This window comes from Schistocerca cancellata, chromosome 4 (assembly GCF_023864275.1).
Source record: "Schistocerca cancellata isolate TAMUIC-IGC-003103 chromosome 4, iqSchCanc2.1, whole genome shotgun sequence".
Taxonomy (NCBI): Eukaryota; Metazoa; Arthropoda; class Insecta; order Orthoptera; family Acrididae; genus Schistocerca; species Schistocerca cancellata.
The window spans coordinates 170,403,510-170,422,681 of record NC_064629.1 but is presented as its reverse complement, the minus strand read 5'-3'; positions in this window follow the sequence as shown (position 1 = coordinate 170,422,681).

The window sequence follows — 19,172 nt, the reverse complement described above, 5'->3', positions numbered from 1 at the left end:
AGCAGCAGGAGGGGCTACAATTACTTTATGGAACCCTACCCGACCGGATCAGTGTTTGCGTCCCTCCCAGAATGGGTGTAACACCATACTGTTAGTGGTCTCACTGTGTCAAGTTCTCTTTGTAAATTTGGTTCGATTTTGTAATCATATACCCTCTCAACCTGTGAAGTTTCTTTCCTCCACCACTTCTGGGTGCTTTAGTTTTTTTTCGACACGTAGCGTAATGAAAGAAAAACTACCAAACGATGATCTATCCTCCCATCACTTATATTAAAATTGCGCTTCTTCTGTCGAACTAAGGCCCACTCTGTAGTTTATACACTATGTGATCAAAAGTATCCGGACACCTGGCTGAAAACAACTTACAACTTCGTGGCACCCTCCATCGGTAATGCTGGATTTCAATATGGTGCTGGCCATCCTTAGCCTTGATGACAGCTCCCACTCTCGCAGGCATACGTCCAATCAGGTGCTGGAAGGTTTCTTGGGGAATGGCAGCCCATTCTTCACACGGAGTGCTGCGCTGAGGAGAGGTATCGATGTGGGTCGGTGACGCCGGGCACGATGTCGGCGTTCCAAAACATCCCAAAGGTTTTCTGTAGGATTCAGGTCAGGACTCTGAGCAGGCCAGCCCATTACAGGGATGTTATTGTTGTGTAACCACTCCGCCACAAGCCGTGCATTATGAACAGGTGCTCGATCGTGTTGAAAGATGCAATTGCCAGCCCCGAATTTCTTTTCAACAGTGGGAAGCAAGAATGTGCTTAAAACGTCAATGTAGGCCTGTGTTGTGATACTGCTACGCAAAACAAGGGCTGCAGGCCCCCTCCATGAAAAACACGACCACACCATAACACCACCGCCTCCGAGTTTTACTGTTAGCACTACACACGCTGGCAGATGATGTTAACCGGACAATCGCCATACCCACACCCTGCCAGCAGATCGCCACATTGTGTACCGTGATTCGTCACTCCATACAACGTTTCACATTGTTCATTCGTCCAATGTTTACGCTCCTTACACCAAGCGAGGCGTCGTTTGGCATTTATCGGCATGATGGTGGCTTATGAGCAGCCGCTCGACCATGAAATCCAAGTATTCTCACCTCCCGCCTAACTGTCATAGTATCTGAAGTGGATCCTGATGCAGTTTGGGATTCCTGTGTGATGGTCTGGGTAGATGTCTGCCTATTACACACTACGACCCTTTTCAACTTTCGGCGGTCTCTGTCAGTCAACAGACGAGGTCGGCCTGTACGCTTTTGAGCTGTACGTGTCCCTTTACGTTTCCACTTCACCATCACATCGGAAACAGTAGACCTAGAGATGTTTAGGTGTGTGGAAACCTCGCGTACAGACGTATGACACAAGTGACACCCAATCACCTGACCACGTTCGAAGTCCGTGAGTTCTGTGGAGCGCCCCATTCTGCTCTCTCACGATGTCTAATGACCACTGAGGTCGCTGAAATGAAGTACCTGGCAGTAGATGGCAGCGCAATGCACGTAATATGAAAAACTTATGTTTTTGGGGATATCCGGATGCTTTTGATCACATAGTGTATTTTTGTGCACTACATAGAATAAGCAATACAATAAACAGACAGCAATCCACAGATGGGCAAATGTTCTTCATTTTCCTTTGTATGTGGTTCTTCTAGTCTTCTTTCTCCACATTCTCCGGATCGCATATCCATGACGTTCCAAGAGAGGCCCTTCCTGAAGCCAGTCAGTAGATTGAAACGGAAGTCTTCAATCAGCGTGCTCTGTGTGCTGGCTGGTGTTCTTTTATTCCTACGTTATTTCCGTGTTTCATCTCTTTGTACTCTTGTCGGTGTTGTGTCCAGCTATTGCGATGCGATTGCCCAGATTTTGTGCCGGGACTGTTCTATCTCTCCTTTCTTCCTGGTAGTTTGCTAATTTCTTCAACGAAGCTGTGTTTGTGGCATCGTTATGTTGATGCCACTTCCTTTCCTATTCTTGTGGTACAGTGACTGTTTCATTCTGAAGAAATTGCCTACTACGCTCAGATACTACCTAATCAGGAGTACCTTCGCAGGTACACCAAGTGCATTGTTCGGTCTTCCGTTTATTATTATTATAATATATATATATATATATATATATATATATATATATATATATACACTCAGCAGAACTCGTAATGGACACCGACCATGCCCAAAGTTCCTGAAAATAATAAACGGAAGACCGAGCAATGCATATAGTGTGCCTGCGAAGATACTGCTGATTATATAGTATGGGAGTGTGGTAAACAGTAGTGATGTATGATGACAGGAATTTCCTTCAGAATGAAAAAATCACTGTACCACAGGAATAAGAAAGGAAGTGGCACCAACATAACGATGCAGCAATTATATATTGCTTGAAAAACATCTACTCGCCCGCCGGGCGAACTTTGTGTGACAAAATACCGTTAGGTTCGTATCGCTAGTAACTACGATCTGATAATGCGGAAACAGTTGTTAAGCCCACAACGGATAGATCATGTCTATTTATGTTTGCCGGGCAGTATTTGTTTTACCTCTGACGTCACTATACCAGCAGAGGCATATTTGCGCGTTTGATACGAATTAGCTTTACATAAAGTTATAAATTGGTGCAGCATAGAAACGCTATTAGCTAGGACGTTGTTTCAGATGTAATCGTGAAGATTTAGCTCAGCCGGAAGTCATACAGTAAAAATCTTCGCCAGAGTATAAGAGCAAAGCAATACTAAGTTGTAAATTACGAAATAATGAAAGATATCGTTGCACATGATTCATAAATATACACAGAATCACAGAAAAAGCAAGAGATAGGAAGGCTCGCGTCTTTAGGAATCCAAGAAGCCTGAAAAGTCCAGTTACGAATGAATACGAGAGCTACCGCATCTTCGAGAAGGAAATGAAATAACGGCGTAAAGCGATTACGTAGCTGGTTCATCGGGCATACAACGGGCGGCGACAGTCCAGAGTCGTGATTTATCTATTCTGTAACCATTATACCAATATGTGTATCCACTTTCATACAGAACTTTATAAGAGGGTCACTCCAAAAGAAATGTACACTATTTTTTGTAAAAATACAGTTTTCATTCAGCATGAGTGGAAGTTTTACAGTGTGTAGATACATCCTTCCCGCTTGTCTTCAAACTTAGTGCAACCTGTTCCCGTGAGTGGCGCCGTCACAACATGTCTTCAAGACGGTTGCTACACTTGACGTTCGTCAGAATCAACGTGCGGTCATAGAATTCCGGTGCTGTGAAAACGAGACAGTGGGAAACATCCACAAGAGGTTGAAGAAAGTGTATGGAGATGTTGCTGTCGATCGCAGTACAGTTAGTCGGTGGGCAAGCAGGTTACGTGATGAAAGCGGGCACGGCAATATTGAGGATTGTCCTCGCAGCGGCAGGCCTCGTACTACACACACTTCAGACAATGTGCAGAGAATTAACGAATTGATGACTGCTGACAGACGCATCACAGTGAACGAATTGTCGCACTACGTTGGGATAGGGGAAGGAAGTGTTTGCAGAATACTGAAAGTGTTGGCGTTAAAAAAGGTTTGTGTGAGGTGGGTTCGTCCGCAGCTCGTGGTCGTGCGGTAGCGTTCTCGCTTCCCGCGCCCGGGTTCCCAGGTTCGATTCCCGGCGGGGTCAGGGATTTTCTCTGCCTCGTGATGACTGGGTGTTGAGTGCTGTCCTTAGGTTAGTTAGGTTTAAGTAGTTCTAAGTTATAGGGGACTGATGACCATAGATGTTAAGTCCCATAGTGCTCAGAGACATTTGAATTTTTTTTTTTTTTTTTTTTTTTTTTTTGAGGTGGGTTCCCAGGATGTTGTTAGTGACTCACAAAGGAACAAGAAAAACGGTATGCAGCGAACTTTTCGAACAGTACGAGAATGGTGGAGATGAATTTCTTGGAAGAATTTTGACAGGTGATGAAACATGGCTCCATCATTTGTCACCAGAGACGAAGAGGCAATTAATGGAGTGGCATCATGCAAATTCACCCAAGAAAAAAAATTCAAAACCACACCTTCTGCTGGAAAAGTTATGGCTACGGTGTTTTTCGATTCCAAAGGACTCTTGCTTGTGGGCATCATGCCAAGTGTACCCACCATAAATTCTAATGCATATGTGACAACACTGAAGAAACTTCAAGCACGACCGAGTTGTGTTCGACCACATTGGCAAAAGCAGGATGTTTTGCTGTTGCACGACAATGCACCTCCACGTGTCAGTCAAAAAACCATGGAAGCGATCACGAAACCTGGATGGACAACACTGAAACACCCGCCTAACAATCCTGACCTGGCTCCATGTGACTATCATCTCTTTGGGAAACTGAAAGACTCTCTTCGTGGAACAAGGTTTGAAGATGATGACTCCCTTGTGCACGCTGCCAAACAGTGGCTCCAACAGGTTGGTCCAGAGTTTTACCGTGCGGGTATACAGGCGCTGGTTCCAAGATGGCGTAAGGCAGTTGAGAGGGATGGAAAGTATGTGGAGAAATGAAAATATTGTTCCTAAAGGACGAATCTACACAATGTAAAACTTTCACACACGTAGAATAAAAGATGGATTTAAAAAAAAATAGTGTGCATTTCTTTTGGAGTGACCCTCGTAATTAAATTACATACGACGGCTATTTCGAAAGTAAGGTCCGATCGGGCTCGAAATGGAAGCCGCAGTGAAAAGTCCGATTAAGCTTCGCACAGATGTGCTGGGCAGTGTCTATAGTATGCCCATCGATCGCCTGACTTCGACCTTTTCAGTTCTGAGCGGACAGTGAGCGCGTAAAGATCCCTACAAAATAATGTCTCCCGCCAAGTATGAGGGCCTGGTGAGAGATATCACCTGACGTCATGCAGCCTACATATCGTAACTGTCATTCGTTTCCTTCCTCATGAAAATCCTCGGCCGCACTTCGCAGGGGCAGTGAAGATGCTCCTGCAGCGTTTTCCTAGGGAAGTGTTTGATCACCCACAATACAGCTCGCAATTGGCTCCCCCAGAGTTTCATCTCTGCTCACATGAGCCGCTGGTTATGAAGGTAACATTATGACGCACCTAACGAGCTGTAGACCAGGGTAGAGAATTGGCTGAAAGCACAGGAGGCTGCCTTCAATAATGAGGGTATTGGAAAAGTGGACAACGGTACGACAAATGTCTAAGACGGAGCGGCGACTATACAGAGAAGTAGCTGGAAGATATAGCTAACAGCTGCAAATATTTTTTTTTCAGTGTGATTCCATTTCGCGACCGATCGGACGTATGAATATGAAATCCCTTTTATGATTTTATATCTACGTTTTCACGAAATATCTTCGGTATGGAACCGACCTGCACATATATTTATTTATTTATTTATTTAGTTATTTACTTATTTATTTATATTCTTTCATTTTAAATCGCTTATCTGTATTGTTTTTGGATCTCCAAAATGGGACATACAAGCCTGGCACTATCTAGATTGTTGTTGGAACTTTTATTTTATTTATTTATCCCAGTTCGCTTTGTTTAAGTCGTGTGCTCTTCTAATTGATATTCGGTCTACACTGTTTCAGCCTGAATCAGTTGGGACTAGATATGTGATATAAGATTATTTTGCTGCAGGCATTTCCATTGGCTACATTCGTTAATATACTGGTTTCGCATTCGGGGGATCGGGACTTTAATTCCTGTTCGGCCATTCAAATTTAGGTCTGCCGTGCTTTCACAAAATCGATTCTCCTAAATTCCGGGATGGTTCCTTTGATATGGATGCTGTTTATTTCTTTCCTTACACTTCTCATATGTGAGCTTGTGCTTCATCTCCAATAATCTAGCTGATAACGGAACGGTATACCATAATCATCCTTCCTTTTACGTGTGTAGTGTTGCTGAGTGCAAATGTAGTGTTTTAGGATGAACTCCGCTTCAGCATCGTCGACAGTGACGGCGCATACCGTGCAGACAGAAATTTAGCTCGTTGTTGTTGTGGTCTTCAGTCCTGAGACTGGTTTGATGCAGCCCTCCATGCTACTCTATCCTGTGCAATCTTCATCTCCCAGTACCTACTGCAGCCTACATCCTTCTGAATCTGCTTAGTGTATTCATCTGTTGGTCTCCCTCTACGATTTTTACCCTCCACGCTGCCCTCCAGTACCAAATTGCTGATCCCTTGATGCCTCAGAACATGTCCTACCAACCGATCCCTTCTTCTAGTGAAGTTGTGCCACGAACTCCTCCCCAATTCTATTCAATACCTCATTAGTTCTGTGATCTAATGATCTAATCTTCAGCATTCTTCTGTAGCACCACATTTCGAAAGCTTCTATTCTCTTCTTGTCTAAACTATTTATAGTCAATATTTCACTTCCATGCATCGCTACACTCCATACAAATACTTTCAGAAATGACTTCCTGACACTTAAATCAATACTCGATGTTAACAAATTTCTCTTCTTCAGAAACGCTTTCCTTGCCATTGCCAGTCTACATTTTATATCCTCTCTACTTCGACCATAATCAGTTACTTTGCTCCCCAAATAGCAAAACTCCTTAGCCGAAAAAAAACTAATTGCGGTGGTTTTGGGTGCTATTGTATACCATGAAATGAATGCAGTCTGAAGAGCGACCTCTGCATCCAAGACGTTTGGGAACCCGACGCACTAGAAATCTGCACCCGCTGCATTACTGCATGACAATGCCTGGCAACCTGTGATAAAGAACGTGTAAGCTTTCTTCAAAGAAGGAGGGGCTCTACTGATATGTCCATAATGGGATTCCATACAAACCAGATCTTTATCCACGTCATCTTTGGTTCCTTTACACAATATTTACACACTCTAGCTGGAGTTCGCGCTTTACATCCTTATGTTATTCTCAGATTTAGAGACCATGGCTGTGCAGTTCTCTGAGTAAGGAAAAGTATGAGAAAAACTTCATTTCAGTCACATTTATCGTTGTTGAAGTTACATTCTCCGAAGCTTTACTGTAGTGTGCGGCGACGCACTTGAACCGTAGATAATTTACATTTGAACAAGGCAAGTACGGTATCTCGGTCCTGACGTTTTCACGCAACATAAGGGACTGAGATGTCCGCACTATGTAGCGAATCAGTACGGCTATAATGGTTTATTTTTTGCTCTCGACAGATAGAAGGGAGTCGGATAGCCACAGAGCCGCCGGCTGGCAGATAATCTGGACGGTCATTTGGCTGCGGCGTATCAGCGCGTCTCCTGGCGGCTTGCTTTGTCGACTGTCGGCCGGGAATGTGGCAAGATAACAGCAGAGTCTGTGTGGAGCCGCACCCCCCCTAACGCCCACCTACTGCAGCCTTCAATAGCACCGCGCCACTATTATCTGCTCTCATCACAATTGGATACCTAATTTTAAAACGGTACTAAGCACCGATTGACGAAAAATTCTGTATCGCCCTAGGAAGGAGCATTTTCCTAGGAAATACGAGGAGCGTTCTATAAGTAATGCAGCATATTTTTCCTGTAAGCAGGTTGGTTCTGTTCAGGGTTTCAATACACCGTATTATTCCTCACTGCTTGGACTACAGAACCCTATTTTTTCAACAAAATCTCCGTTCAATGCGACGGCCTTATGCCATCTTACTGGGAGGCCGGAGTCGCAGTCAGTGTCTTGCTACATCAATAACCTCCATATCATCCACCTACTGCTTCCCGGGGAGTGCATCCTTCATTGAGCCAAAAGAAATGGGAGTCGGAAGGTGCGATATCCATGCTGCAGGGTGAGTAAGGAAAATAGTGTCGAGAAGGTTTGGGAAAGAATAAAGACTGTAGTAACAGATGCAGCAGAAAAAACACTGGGCAAGAAAAAGAAAACGAAGAAACAGAAATGGTTCAACGAAAAGTGTCAGAGCAGTAGAGAGGAGGAAAGAAGCCAGGATGCTGTGACTGCATAATAAGGAGAGTGAGGACAGGAGGGACACGTTTGGCATTCATCGGCGTGATGGGTGGCTAATGAGCAGCCGCTCGACCATGAAATACAAGTATTCTCACCTGCCGCCTAACTGTCTTAGTACTTGCAGTTGATCCTGATGCAGTTTGGAATTCCTGTGTGACGGTCTGGATAGACGTCTGCCTATTACAAATTACGACCCTCTTCAGCTCTCGGAAGTCTGTCAGTCAGCAGTCGAGGTCGGCCTGTACGCTTTTGTGCTGTACGTGTCCCTTCACGTTTCCACTCAACTATCACATCGGAAACAGTGGACCTAGGGATGTTTAGGAGTGTGGAAACCTCGTATACAGACGTATCACACAAGTGACACCCAATCACCTGACCACGTTCGAAGTCCGTGAGTTCTGTGGAGCGCCCCATTCTGCTCTCTCACGATGTCTAATGACTACTGAGGTCGTTGATATGAAGTACCTGGCAGTAGATGGCAGCATAATGCACGTAATATGAAAAACGTGTGTTTTTGGGGATATCCGGATACTTTTGATCGCATAGTGTAAGTACGAAGCCATTTGGAAGCACACTGGGATGAACCGCCAACACTCGGGCGATCAGCGAGGGACTGTAGCCAGATTTAATGGACCACCCAGGTGGAATACTCAGAATGATGCGCCACACGGGCGGCAGGTCAGTGACATTCAGGCCAGACTTTCCTTTCAGTTACCACAACTGAACGCTGGTTACCTCACAGGCAACATAGATACAATCTCCCATGGCGTAAGGCCTCCAGCAACAATTATTTTACCACTCGAAGTTGGAAAGATGAGAACTGCTATTTTCAGCAAGGTCCAGGAACGCACTATTGTGAACAAAATATAGAAAATTGTGTTTCTTTGGGACACACCAGATGTCACAGGTAACATGTAGAAAGTTATGTGAGTGGAAAGTCACTGAGAATTAGGTCCACAAAAACTAAATGTTTATATAAATTAAGAATTGCCAGGATCGGCTAAGGTAAATAGAGTGGCAGTTAGAGAGAGAAACTCAGTTGTGATGCTGAGGCACCACTTCATTGACCTCAGAAAGAGATGGAGAGAGATGCTTTTTTTCAGCGCTAAAGGGTAGGAAGCATGTTACTTGTTAACCGCCTGAAGAAACACTGAGGGAAGATGACCAGTATATTTTAAGGAATCTTTTTACTGGTTGGCGCTCATAATTTATTCAGCCCAGCCAATCTGAACACAGTTCTTTTCTTTCTTTCTTTTACTTGTGCCTTTTATCCCGCGGATACGCAGGGTTGGCATGGTTAATCGGATGTAGCAATGTTAGCGGAAGGGGTGGCTGGATGCCCTTCCTGCCGCCACCCCGTACCCCCCGGGAAGAAATTAGTGCACCCCAACTGTCTGCGACTAGTGTAATCCATGGAACAGTGCGAAAGTTTTCAGATGTCTGCGAGTCGTGTAACTGAGGCGGGACGTGGGGACCAGTCCGGTATTCAGTCTGGGGGATGTGGAAAACCGCCTAAAAACTACATCCAGGCTGGCTGGCACACCGGACCTCGTCGTTAATCCGCCGGGGGGATTCAATCCGGGGCCGACGCGCCGACCCGAGTCCAGGTAGCAGCACGTTAGCGCTCTCGGCTAACCTGGGATGAGCTGAGGGACTTAGAATTTTGGGCTGAATCGAACTTAGTCTCAGGTGCTCGTTGTCGGTGCAATGCCAATGATTCTGCAGGTGCTTCAGCCTCTAACTACAATTTGAGATGGTAAGATTGAGTAATGACAGCAAGATTATCCGTAGGGGCTGTAAAAGTCATTCTTATAGAATTTCAGTACTTCAAGCTTTACTCTGAAGACTTGATTTCAGATTCAAATGATCTGTTTGATTGCAACTCTCACCGCAGATGCAATGCACTCCATTTTCTAGTTCTATTTTCCTTTTATACTAAAATCATAAAAATTATGGTACAACTTCGCGACTCAATTGTTTCATTTTATGCATGATTACCAGAATTTTACCCCAGACCCTTTAGTCAGATGTTTCAAGGTTTAGAATTACCGTCGCTTTTCAGATTATTTATGAATCACTTTAAGGAAATAAACCGAATTAATTATGATTGTTTAATTTAGCAGTCGTTGAAGCCCTAATTCATGATTTTGGAGGGTCTCTAACTCACGTCAGATAACAGGGCCAATTAACGTACATTCAGACTAGGCAACTCCATGTCCCCTTCCACTTCCTCAGGCAGGAGCTACCTGTTTCCAAATTCATTCTATTTTTATGGCAGTCACCACAAGCTGTGTACATAACATATCAATACTTGACAAAATATAGATACAAAATGACAATATACATGTATCTATCCTATTTGTAAAAAATAATAACTTTCTCATGTGTCACCAGAGAGTCCGGGTAAAAGCTGTACTGGACAATTGCTAAATCTCACATAGTTCATAAAAGATGGCTCTGAAGCTCGGAAGGTGACAGGAGTGGCATTTGTCGACTTATCAGCGACGTATGATACGTTGCACCACCAGCTACTACTAGTCATGGCCTACAATGAGACCAAAGATTTAGGTGTACCCAGACTCATCGCCTCCCTTATGCAGAATCGCAGGTTCTTCGTCGACTTTTAAGGACAGCGTAGTCGATGGAGACTACAGATGAATGACCTCCCACAAGGAATTCTGTTTAATATATACACGAACGACCAACCTATAGCCCCAAACACCAGGGAATTCTTATATGCTGACGACCTCGCTCTAGCCACCCAGAGCACAGATTTTGAGTCAGTGGAGAACAACCTCACGAATCCCCTTGAAGATCTATCCAGATACTACAACACAAGCCAGCATAAACCAAATCCTTCAAAGACCCAAGTCTGTGCTTTTCATTTTAAAAATAAGGAAGCCACTCAAAAGTTGAAAATAGTATGGTCGGGGGTCGAACTGGATCACTAAGAGACACCAAAATACCTTGGAGTGATACTTGACAAATCTCTGATTTTCAAAAAGCACTGCATGAAATGCAAGTCGAAAGTTTCCAGCAGGAACAGTCTCCTACGGGAACTGGCCGGATCACAGTGGGGTACTCGACCTGAAACAATCCGACCATCAGTAATGGCACTATGCTATTCTACGGCAGAGTATGCCTGACCTGTTTGGTGTAATTCAACTCATGCCAAACAGGTGGATGAAGCTCTCAACGAAACCTGCAGAATTATAACAGGTTGCTTGAAATCCATTCGCAGGAATAGCACCACCACCTGTTCGAAGAAAGATAGCTGCGAACAAGGAAAGAAAGACAGTGGAACAGGAAATTACCCCTCTTCTGTATGGGCATGAACCGCATCCGCAACTATGGAGGGCTACTTCCTACCTCTCCCCTTGTTGGAAAAGAGTTGTTGAAGCTTTACCTCCAGGCCATGGCGGGAAATGGACAGCTTGGAAGTCCCTGAACAGACTGAGATCCGGAGTTGGAAGATCAAAAGTTAACTCGGAAGACGGGGATACACTGATCCAAATGATATTCGGTGTGACTGTGGAGAAGAACAGACAGTTCGGCGCGTGATTCGGTGTCGATTGTGGCCAGTTTCCTATAGAGAAGATCTTCAACAAGCAACAAAATATGCACTGGAAGTGGCGAAGTTTTGGTGAAAAGTGATTTAATCATAACTTTGTAAAATGTATGTATATGTACCTGTATGTTTCTGACACGAGGATAGAAAAAGGGTCCGCAAATCATTAAAAAATGAGGTCACAGGGTACTCTTCAACAATGTTTCATTGTCAGTCTCTCTGTAACACTGTCGCACTCTTGTGCGTTTATTTTCCCCAACTTCTTATATCCGTACATTTCTCATATGCAGTTCCTGTTATGCTCAAATCTCACCACCAAAACGTAGGTAGTCACAGTAAAATACAAGATGGAAAATGAGGCCTCTACAAGCCGTTTCAATCATTTTAACGATAAAATGGTCTCTATGTAGATGTGTTTCAGTTATAAGAGATGCCGATTAGCTTTGGAGAACTAGCCTTGGAGAACTATAAGGCATTGGTTTCCCGATGCTTAGATAACATTCTCTATGAAGCTCCCTTTCCTGTGTAACTCAAGTGGGGGAATGTACCTCAGGACAGAAAGTTTGTAGCAGTTGATTGTGCACCAACATCAACAGTTTATGTTCATTTATTGTGATTTGGCCATTGGATTTACGTGGATACTGCTGAGGAATTCAGGAGACCAGAACTCAGACGTGGGAGACAAGTTTCAAGGCAGATAATCGGACTGTGGACACACATTCCACGGGGTGGCGTACGGACAAGATGTTTTGGACATCTCCAGGATAAGAAAGGTCCATTATTGTTCATTGTACAGGCTATGTTAAAAAAAGCATTCCATACTCTTACATGAGTCAATGCTGTTTATACGAAAACAGGCCTGCATATACAGGGTGGACCATTGATAGTGACCGGGCCAAATATCTCACGAAATAAGCGTCAAACGAAGATGCTACAAAGAACGAAACTCGTCTAGCTTGAAGGGGGAAACCAGATGCCGCTATGATTGGCCCGCTAGATGGAGCAGCCGTAGGTCAAACGGATATCAACTGCGTTTTTTAAATAGGAACCCCCATTTTTATTACATATTCGTGTAGTACGTAAAGAAATATGAATGTTTTAGTTGGACCGCATTTTTCGCTTTGTGATAGATGGAACTGTAATAGTCACAAACGTATAAGTACGTGATATCACGTAACATTCCGCCTGTGCGCACGGTATTTGCTTCGTGATATATTACCCGTGTGAAAATGTACCGACTCGTGTGTGCCGTCTTGTTTAGTGTTCAGTGTTCAGTGTTCACCGTCACAATCCATCGTTCACCAGTGCCATCGTGTTCTTCAGTGTTTGTGCGTCGTATCAACAGTTTACAGAGTGGATTATCGTCGAGTGTGAACGGCTCCGTGTTTGTCTTTATGTGTCTCCTGTTTTATTGCCCACCGTTCTGTAACTTATGTGTCTTCTCAGTGTTTTTTCTCATCGTGTATCCTCTGGCTGAAGAGCAGAGTAGATTGCTGCTGGCAGCCTGCCTGTTGTACAGGTTTAAAATAACAATAAAGAAGGAAAAAAATGGACCGTTTACCTTCGGGGGGAATTGAAATTCAATAAAGGAAAAGGTCGATATCGTGTTGATGTATGGCTATTGTGATCAAAATGCCCAACGGGCGTGTGCTATGTATGCTGCTCGGTATCCTGGACATCATCGAAGTGTCCGGACCGTTCCCCGGATAGTTACGTTATTTAAGGAAACAGGAAGTGTTCAGACACATCTGAAGCGTCAACAACGACCTGCAACAAATGGTGCCCAAGTAGGTGTTTTAGCTGCTGTCGCGGCTAATCCGCACATCAGTAGCAGACAAACTGCGCGAGAATCGGCAATCTCAAAAATGTCGGTGTTGAGAATGCTACATCAACATCGATTGCACTCGTACCATATTTCTATCCACCAGGAATTGCATGGCGACGACTTTGAACGTCGTGTACAGTTCTGCTACTGGGCACAGGAGAAATTACGGGACGATGACAGATTTTTTGCACGCGTTCTATTTAGCGACGAAGCGTCATTCACCAACAGCGGTAACGTAAACCGGCATAATATGCACTAATGGGCAACGGAAAATCCACGATGGCTGTGACAAGTGGAACATCAGCGACCATGGCGGGTTAATAAATGGTGCGACATTATGGGAGGAAGGATAATTGGCTTCCAGTTTATCGATGGCGATCTAAATGGTGCAATGGTTCAAATGGCTCTGAGCACTATGGGACTTAACAGCTATGGTCATCAGTCCCCTAGAACTTAGAACTACTTAAACCTAACTAACCTAAGGGCATCACACAACACCCAGTCATCACGAGGCAGAGAAAATCGCTGACCCCGCCGGGAATCGAACCCGGGAACCCGGGTGCGGGAAGCGAGAACGCTACCGCACGACCACGAGGTGCGGACATGGTGCAATGTATGCTCATTTCCTACAATGTTCTACCGATGTTACTACAAGATGTTTCACTGCATGACAGAATGGCGATGTACTTACACCATGATGGATGTGCGGCACATAGCTCGCGTGCGGTTGAAGCGGTATTGAACAGCATATTTCATGACAGGTGGATTAGTCGTCTAAGCACCATACCACGCCCCGCGCGTTCACCGGATCTGACATCTTCTGTGGGGACTACTTCTGTGGGGAAAGATGAAGGATATTTGCTATCGTGATCCACCGACAACGCCTGACGACAAGCGTCAGCGCATTATTGCATGTGCCAACATTACGGAAGGCGAACTACTCGCTGTTGAGAATAATGTCGTTACACGTATTGCCAAATGCATTGAGGTTGACGGAGATCATATTGGGCATTTATTGCATTAATGTGGTATTTATAGGTAATCACGCTGCAACAGCATGCGTTTTCAGAAATGGTAAGTTCACAAAGGTACATGTATCACATTGGAACAACCGAAATGAAATGTTCAAACGTACCTACGTTCTGTATTTTAATCGAAAAAACCTACTTGTTACCAACTGTTCGTCTAAAATTGTGAACCATATGTTTGTGACTATTACAGCGCAATCTATCACAAAGCGAAAACAGTGATCCAACTAAAACATTCAAACTTCTTTACGTACTATACGAATATGTAATAAAAAATCGGGGTTCCTATTTTTAAAAAACGCAGTTCATATCCGTTTGACCTATGGCAGCGCCATCTAGCGGGCCAACCATAGCGCCATCTGGTTTCCCCCTTCAAGCTAGACAAGTTTCGTTCTTTGTAGTTTTTAGTTTGATGCTTATTTCTTGAGATATTTGGCCCGGTCACGATCAATGGACCACCCTGTATATGGAATATTTGTTGAAATGTATAAAAAAAAATCATACGGGGAATGTTACAAGAAAGGTGCTATACGTCCTGGAAACTTCACTCAGAAAACTCCAAAGCTACTCGTTCGAATGTAAGGTGAGAAACATATTACTTCCGCCAACATTCGTCTCGCGTAATGACTGCGAGCGTAAACTTAAAGGACCTGGATCTGATGCAAAGGTTTCCAGTGTGAATGGTAAGACACCTTTTCAACTGAACCAGAGAAGGTTTTCAATTTGACAGCTTAAATCAGCGGCTAAATTATTTTGCAGCCTACGTAAAGAAACCAAATTGATAAATTTGTGTTGGTTCAGCGCAATTGAGAAAGAAAGTCGCAGCTGCATCAGAGGGGAGTTGGTTACGCAACTTAAGAAGTGCGTGCGTTAGTCGGTTTTAAAAAGAGGAGAAAATAAATTGGGAAGGAACTCTTTGAAGAAAATAGCAAAGCTGATTTCCATAGCATAGTACTGAAGTTGTCACGCGTGCAGCAAATGCACATAACCGGTACAAATGTATCGGCAGGCGCGACGTAGCGCGCCGGTCGTATGATTTTATTGCAGCTATGCCGTCTAGGAGTCTGTGGCCGCGGAGAAACGTCAATAAATCGGAGACATTACGACATCTGGAGCGACGGCCACGCTCGCAGCGCTTTTATGGAGTCCCTTAATCATGCCGCGCTTACAATCACTCGCGGCTCGTAAACAACGCCGTCTGCCAGACAATCCCCTGGCTTTAAGCTCTTTATATCGACCTGACAGTGACGGCGCTCCTCGTCCTCAGAAAGCCTATTTGGTACTGGAGAGACTGCTGGAACGAATGGGAGAGGCTAGACTTCTTAGTCGATTTGTGCGATGGACTTTTAAAGCACACCCTCATTTGGTTTATCCTCGGCTCTGCACGTTCATTGAGACAAATCACTTGTTGTTCCTTAACAGAAAAAAATCACATATACGAACCAATTCTTACGCTAGGGAGCCATACAAACCACGAATGTTGTAAGCCGCCAAGAATGTAAGAAGATTGGCTGGAGCAAGAGTTCATATCCCTGTCTATGCAATTCCTGGGTACTTAAAAGATTTGATATGGTGGTGGTGGTGGTGGTGGTGGCGAACAAAATTGAGATCTCATTCTGTTGGTGACCATCCAAATGCTCCGTGTCCTTGGAATATTCACTGAACAACTAGAAAACAATTCACGTGCGATGTGATGCATTCGCTCTTACTTACAAGGGAACATCCCCATCGCACCCCCCCCCCCCCCCTCAGATTTAGTTATAACTTGGCACAGTGGATAGGCCTTGAAAAACTGAACGCAGATCGATCGAGAAAACAGGAAGAAGTTGTGTGGAACTATGAAAAAATAAGCAAAATATACAAACTGGGTCGTCCATGCGTAAGATAAGCAATATTAAGGGTAATATGAGGTGAGGAGCTCCGTGGTTCCGTGGTTAGCGTGAACAGCTACGGAACGAGAAGTCCTTGGTTCGAATCTTCCCTCGACCGAAAATTTTAACTTTTTATTTTCAGTTTATGTGAAAAACTCTTATGTTTTCATCACTTTTTTTGGAGTGATTACTACATCCACAAGAAAATCTAAATCGGGCAAGGTAGAAGAAACTTTTCACCCATTCGCCAAGTGTACTAGTTAGGTGGGTCAACAACATATTCCTGTTATGTGACGCACATGCTGTCACCAGTGTCGTATACAAAATATCAGACGTGTTTTCCTGTGGAGGAATCGGTTGACCTATGACCTTGCGATCAAATGTTTTCGGTTCCCATTGGAGAGGCACGTCCTTTCATCAACTAATCACACGGTTTTGCGGTGCGGTCGCAAAACACAGACACTAAACTTATTACAGTGAACAGAGACGTCAATGAACGAACGGACAGATCATAACTTTGCTAAAATAAAGAAAGCAAAATTTTCAGTGGAGGGCAGATTTGAACCAAGGACCTCTCGTTCCGCAGCTGTTCACACTAACCACAGGACCACGGCGCTCCTCGCCTCACTTTCCCCTTAATATTGCCTATCTTACGCATGGACGACCTAGTTTGTATATTTTTCTTATTTTTTCATAGTTCCACAGAACTTCTTCCTGTTTTCTCGATTGATCTGTGTTCAGTTTTTCAAGGCCTATCCATTGTGCCAACTTATAACTAAATCTGAGGGGGGTGCGATGGGGATGTTCCCTTGTTAGTGTTAATTCTCTTTTCATACTCCTTACCCGATGGGCAATAGCACATCCTGAATTCGACAAACATTTTATTTGTCCAGTCTGATGTAAACACTGCCTAAGCACCACATTCAGGAGAGTCAGTGTAGCCGACCGACATTTAAGTCGCCACGTTATTACGAGTCAAATCTGGTTCACCTCACATGTAAGTTACAGCTCGCGTGTCATTGTGAACAGAAGTAGTAAGTAATGCTTCAGCTGCATTCCACACCATACCCAAAAGGATTTTGCTGTCAACGTGGAACCATTGCCCCCAATGCTTTCGAGGAACCCGTGCATACCATTCTGTCGACACACTACTCGTCAATCCTAGCATTTCTTTTTTTCTATCATCTAGTGGTGGTGTCATGCATGTGGAAATTCCTGCGACATGTTACATACAGTTAACAGAGGTACTCGTGTGAGATGGTGGCAATTGTGTCAAACAGTGAGGACGTACTTCTGGAAGGTGTGGCTGCTTACAACGTATTGATTTACAGCACTGTTACGAAGAGGAAGAAATTCATCGTTGTGGCACTGATGTGATGTTGATGTCATTTCTTAAGCTGGTATGTGTTGCGGAGTAAATTACGTGAAACATTAACCAGTACATAGAATAGTTAACCTTAAAAATTGTTTTGTGGACGGCTAAGGGCCAAATATTAGTTAAAAGGCTCAGATTTGTAAGATGTCTGCTTTTTCGTATTCAGTATTTAAGGAAGGAATGAAGGAAAATTAAGCTTTACCGTCCTGTCGAGATCGAGGCCATTAGAGATGGAGCACAAGTTCGGACTGCGTCGAAGGATAGGAAAGGAAATTCGCCGAGCCCTTATCAAAGGAACCATCCCAGCATTTGCGTGGAGAGAGATGGGGAAATTATGGAAAACCTCAGTTTAGATGTCCGGACGCGGATTTGAACCGTTGTCCTCCTGAATGCCAGTCCAGTGTTCAATAGAACCACCAGAGCTCCATAGAACCAACATAAGCCGTTTCCAGCATTTTCTAGTGTTTTTGTTGTTGCTAGATATGAGCTTGTGTTTTCTGCAACGTTTGTAAATATTACGACCTCTACATGTTTAAGTTATGTATAATTTAATAAATCCATTTGGAGATTGTTGTTAATTCTTCAGTTACAGAGTTTTTGCTGAGTAAAATTCTGCGTATTTTTAAAACTAGTTGCACGACGTATGGACTGTTACGCTATTATTCGTCCGTCGTGCACCATCTTGTTCCTTGAAACTAAAGAGGGTTTTCTGCCGTGAACCACGTGATACGTGCAAATGAATTGAGTTTCTTTAATTTCTTAACTATTTCCTCTAGCTTAAAAATCGAAATTTGTATTAGTTGCCAATAGCTTCTCTATCAAATTATTTTTAACTTTTAATAGGTTTTTGATAATAGTTCCTCTCAATTCCGTTTCACTTACTGATTAGTAGTGTGTAGTAGAATAATAATGTAACACAAACTATTAAAGACTGTAGTGACAAGATTTCCTCGACTGCAACACTTTTAAATTTGAACAGAATACTTCGTCCTAGGTGCATGACCATGTTGTACATTGGAATAGTTTTTCACATTTGGAAAAACCTTACTTTTACTCAGTAATTTTTTTTAACTTCGGAGAAAACCTGCAGCACACAAAGTGGATGCTATAAATTCAAAATGGAATAAGAAAATATATTAATCTTCTATTACAGGGCTGCCTAGAGGCGAAAGTCTGGAAAGTGTTTCCAAGGTACAATACTGTCCATTACAGTGCAGAATTACCTATGAGAAAACTTTGAGGAAGGACCGTCTTTGTTGCAAGCTAACCAAAAGCGGGAGCGAAAACGAATTTTTCGACTTTTTCCCACAATATGATACTGTGAATGAGCTGCATGTCCTCCAGAGCACACCGTGAACAGTAATCACGATAGTGTGTGAAAACTTGTGACCTGCACCACAATTACCGATATCGATTTCATACGTCAGAGAGCTTATGACAAGAATAGTCTGAAAATCAAAGCAGATTCTGTAAGTAGGCTGTTTAGGTTTTTATATACAATTTTTCTAAGGGGACGTTTCAATTCTACTTATTGATTACTTTGCAAAGGATAAAACAGTAACTGGAGTAATGTTGCACATA